This window comes from Benincasa hispida, chromosome 3, assembly GCF_027475165.1.
Source record: "Benincasa hispida cultivar pf3 chromosome 3, pf3_genome.v1.1, whole genome shotgun sequence".
NCBI classification, from domain to species: Eukaryota; Viridiplantae; Streptophyta; class Magnoliopsida; order Cucurbitales; family Cucurbitaceae; genus Benincasa; species Benincasa hispida.
Window position 1 is genome coordinate 35,337,709 of NC_143480.1, and position 5,361 is coordinate 35,343,069.

Genomic DNA, 5,361 nt, shown 5'->3' on the forward strand with positions numbered 1-5,361 from the left:
ACTAGTTCTTGGACTCAACTCTCAGAACACAAAATGACTTTCAAAGTTGGAACAGGAGAAGTCATTTCAACTGAAGTAGTGGGAGACATCAAGTTATATTTTGGAGAATCTTTCATTTTCTTAAAGAATGTATATTATGTACCCAAAATGAAAAGAAACTTGATCTCCATATTTTTTATGTTAGAAAATATGTATAAAGTATCTTTTCGAATCAATAAAGTGTTCGATTTTTCAAGAGGTGTTCATATTTGTTATGCTAGACTTGAAAATAACTTGTATGTATTAAAGAAACTTCAAATTTCGTCCAAATTTTTAGTCATAGCAGACTTCCACTTGTAGAAATCCAAAGTTCGTTCTTTCCGAACTCTTTCTCGACCTTTTGTTCCAAAGTTCGTCCACACTGGTACAAAACTACTTTTCAGGTTCATAAGTACCTTTTGAACCAAACTTCGTCCAAATTTTTAGTCATAGCAGATTTCCACTTGTAGAAATCAAAAGTTCTTCCTTTTCGGACTCTTTCTCGACCTTTTGTGCCTAAGTTCGTCCACAATGGTACAAAACTACGTTCCAGGGTTCAAAGTCTGCACTTTCAACTTCTAACTCTGGAAAGGGGAAGAAGAAGAAGGGTCGTAAAGGGAAAGGGAAAACGCCTGTTAACCCGCCACCTGTCGCCCAGAAAAAGTGTCCACTGCCAGTTAAAAAATGAACATGTTTCCACTGCAAACAAGACAGACACTGGAAGAGGAATTGTCCTCGCTATCAAAAAGAAAGGAAGGCAACCAAAGCTAAAGCCAAGGCAGAAAAAGGTAAATGTGATTTACTTATGTTAGAAACTTGTTTAGTGGAGAATGATGATTCAGCATGGATAATTGATTAGGGCACCACTAATCATGTTTGTTCTTCTTTTCAGAGGATTAGATCTTGGCGACAACTGGAGGCTGGTGAGATGACATTGCCAGTAGGCATTGGGCATGTCGTCTCAGCTGTGGCAGTGGGAGACATCCAGTTAACTTTACAGAATAAGTTTCTTATATTAAAAGATGTCTTTGTAGTCCTGAACTAAAAAGGAACCTTATTTCTGTAAAATGTATGTTACAATGCAATTACACTCTTTCTTTTAAATTGAATAAAGTGTTTATTCATAAGGATGATTTTGAAATTTGTATAGCTAAACTGGAAAATAACTTGTATGTGCTAAGACTGTTAGCTTTAAGTTCCCTTCATAACATAGAGATGTTTAAATCTATCGTAACTCAATCTAAATGTCAACGAGTTTCTCTAAAAGAAAATGCCCAAATTTGGTACCTTCGATTAGGGTACATCAATCTCAATAGGATTGAGAGATTGGTGAAGAATGGCCTTCTAAGCGAGCTAGAAGAAAATTCTTTACCAGTGTGTGAATCTTGCCTTAAGGGTAAGATGACTAAAAGACCTTTTATTGGAAAATGTTATCGAGCCAAAGAGCCTTTAGAATTAGTACATTCTAATCTTTGCGGTCCTATGAATGTGCGAGTTCGAGGAGGCTATGAGTACTTTCTCAGCTTTACTGATGCCTTGATGATGAGTATTATTGTGATCATATGTTTCCAACCCGAATAGTTTTGACCATTCAATTTTTCAGCGCTAAGTAAACTGATAATGGTTGTAGCCATTCAAAACTATTGCTGAAAAACGAATAATCTTTTATAAGACTTTGCAAAACCACATTTTTAACCAATTAGTTTTAGCGAAACAGTTTTCAAGTACCCTAAGTGATAAGACTTCTATTTTGCAATGATGCCCAGCGAAGCAGGACAAACATCACTGGTGGGGTGATCATATGTCCCTTCACTAAGATGAGACATTCTCAACCATTAGGCAAAACCAACTCTTGGAACTGAACTTAATAGCCACCATTTATCTGATCTAGAACTGTTAACCCTTAACAATTTCGCGTAATTGTAACCCCTCGTTTTCGGCCCTAGAGTCCTGCCCTAATGTGTCCACCGTAGGGAAAAAGCATATTAGGACAAGAGACTAAGTAAGCACATCCTCTTATAGGAGATAAAATAAAGAAACGTGAAAAATAACCATCCTATAGGGGGTCACTCTCAGGGTGCTTCGAGGCGATGCGCACAAACTTTATTTAATCCAACCAGAAAGACCGTGGGACATGCTGTCGCATTTTTCACTCCCACTTACAATGTGTTAGAATTGATGACCTAATTCTCCCGGAGTCTTGTTGTTTTGTAAAGATACACATTGTTTAATGAATAAAATAATTGTTATTTAATTCTAGCATTTACTCATATCCAATAAACAAAGCTCCTTGGTTATCTTATATGAACTTAAGCATGTATATGTGATATACAAGTGGATCATGCCTTTAGTGATAATCTAAATAGGTATGTAGTATAAGGATTAAGGTGGGATACCTGATCCTGGTGACACTACGGATACAATCTGCTTTGTAAAGGTTTGCAAGTGTTATAAACTACTACATATGGTAGATCCTAACCATTCATGTGGAGACGTGTGAGCAGGGGTGTTCTATACAAAGAGTTTATATAAAACCTGGACCACGAGATGATTAAACTTTGTATATAACGTCGTTGATACTAGAAACTTTCATCTCACCTAAACGACTATAGGTGACACGACCTCAATCCTGAATGTTCTAGGAAATCATGCCTTTGAGGGTTGTCCTACCTTTGAGAGCGATCTGTGAAGGGTTGTCGCACTGCTGATTGGTTAAGATGAACACATAATATATCTATGGTAAGGAGAGTTCAACTGTCAGTCTTTAGTAGAGTGCCTGGTAGTTAATGGATGGTGGATCCTGTGACTAAAGAGTTTAGCCAGTTATTCACGTATCGTTGGAGTTTCAAGCTACGGGTCCATAAGGTCCCCTTGGTAGCTCAATGGATTCAATTGAGGATCAGTTCTTGGTGTTGATTTGAAATGTTCAAATTGACAACAGGTATTTTGATTATATATGATATAATCGGTATAGTGTATGAGATACATCTAGTGGAGGATTGATGTAAATGAAATTTATATTAAGTGCCATGGAATAGAAAAAGAACTATAGTTTATATGTTTCATGAGATGAAATATTAAAACTATAGGTTATAAATATAGTATGATAAGTTGGTTATCATTTATATTTATAATAATATTAATTATTGGATAATTAATTCTTTTTCTTTAGTAACCAATTGAGTGGGTGGTTATTGAATTTTCATGGTAACCGTGAGTTAAAAAAAATTCCTAATTTTAATAAGTATTGAAAAGTTTTTACAAACGTTGCAAAATTGTTTCTTGAGTCTTTTCTCTTGGCAAAAAGAAACTCACGGCGCTTGTCAAGTAAATACTGATTTACTAAGCGACAACGTGTTTTAGTAAACAATCGTGTAGTGTTTTGTAGGCGACAGACACTGAGTTAAACGATGAGCTAAACGATAGCTTAGCTTTTGTTAGACGACCGCTTAGCTTTAGCTAAACGATTGGACATTGACCTATACGTTAAGTTTCTGTGTTCTTCCACTTGCCCGATCATCTACATGATTGTTCATTCCTTTTTCGTCTACCTCAATCCAAGTCCGAACAGAGCCCACCCTCTGGATTCTCGCACCGAGAATACCAAGGTAACCTTTTTGGTGGTGTCATACTCAACTCGACACCATCGAGGTTCTGTAAAGGCTGTTCGTGTTGCTGAGGAGTTTGTGACCAAGGCGATCACTGAGGACGAGCGCGAAGTGTTCATGTAAAGTTGTAGTCATGTTGTTCGAGTGTTCGAGATTGCTTTGTTTGAGCGTTTGTGAGCAAGGAGCATGGAGACGAGTCTACAAATGTTCGTAGAGATTTTTCCTTATTCATTTGTAGTTGTTCATGCTGTAATTTTTGTAGTAATTGCATAACTGCATGTTTTGTTTTACGACTGTAATTGTAATGTTCATTCATGTTTGTAATTTGGAATGATCTTATTTCTGCTGCTCATGAAAATCTCGAGTTTGATTTCCTTCACTATGAACATTCTCTCCATCCACCTTGATATTGACCTACCTAAACACCATCCTTTAGGGGGACACTCCCAGGGTGTCACAAGGCCGAGGATAGATCTCGCGGTGTAGACTATGAAGGAGAAACGCATGAGGTTTAAATGAAGCAAAAAATTCCTCAAGTACCTCCCACCAAATGTTCTACCTAGGGGTTCATTAACCTAGACAATCCGGCTACTGATTAAAATCTAAGTTATTTATTAAGTCTGCTAAAAAATAACTTTTGTCTTTGAAATAAAACAAGTTCAAGTAGTCACATTAAACTCTTTAATGAACTGTCATTAACTTGCATGCATGCATCAAATCTATCTAATTCGCCTTTCTAGGAAGGTTCCCAGGTAGAGGTGTTTCGTTGCCGTCACCTTAAATACCCCAACCTAAACAGAACTCGCCTTGGACAAAAGATCCATTATAGATAGATTTGCTACACTTTAACCTTTTATTATTGATTTTAATTCTAAATTCGTTTTATAACCTTTATAAAAGAAACAATTAAAATATGCATTGCCACATAACGAGGTATTTATAACGCTTATAAATTAAATATAACGCTTAATAAATAATGCATGCATAAATATAACTCTTATATTATATGATGCATGAGCATGCACTTACGTAATTTAAATCATGCTTCTCTAAATCATACCACTTATAATAAAGAGAAGATGCATTACCAATGCATAACCTAAGGTAGGATTTTCTATATGTACATACCATAGGACATAAAAAACATACATCACATGTATAAAACCATAGATTAATGGACCGGGATGAACCACCACAAAACCGGAATGAAAATTCTATCTATTACATTATTCCACGGAGCAAACCGGTTCACAAGCGAATCGGGTCTTGAACCATCGAGCGAAGCTCCATCGTTTAGTAAACATCTCCAAGTAAACGTGTTGGGTACCTTATTCTGGTAACACCATTGGATGCGGCCTACTCTGTAGTTGTTACAAAGAGTTGTAAAGTGCTACATACGATGTGATCCTAATTCGTACATGTTATGACATGAGGAGTGGGGGCGTCCTATGTAATGAGTTTGCATAAGATCAGGACCAAGAAATAAGTCACTCTTATTTTATAACACTGTTTACTGTTTAAGACTAACTATTTCACCTAGATCACATAGGTAACTCAATCTTAATCCTGAGCTAACTATGAACTCTTGAGGTGGAATAGGAATACATTCCTTCGTAAAAACAAACTTCAGATCCTCGATGATGAGTATCGTCGTGAACATATGTTTCCAACTTGAATAGTTTTGGCCATTCAATTTTTCGGCGCTAAGCAAATTGATAGTGGTTGATGCCATTAA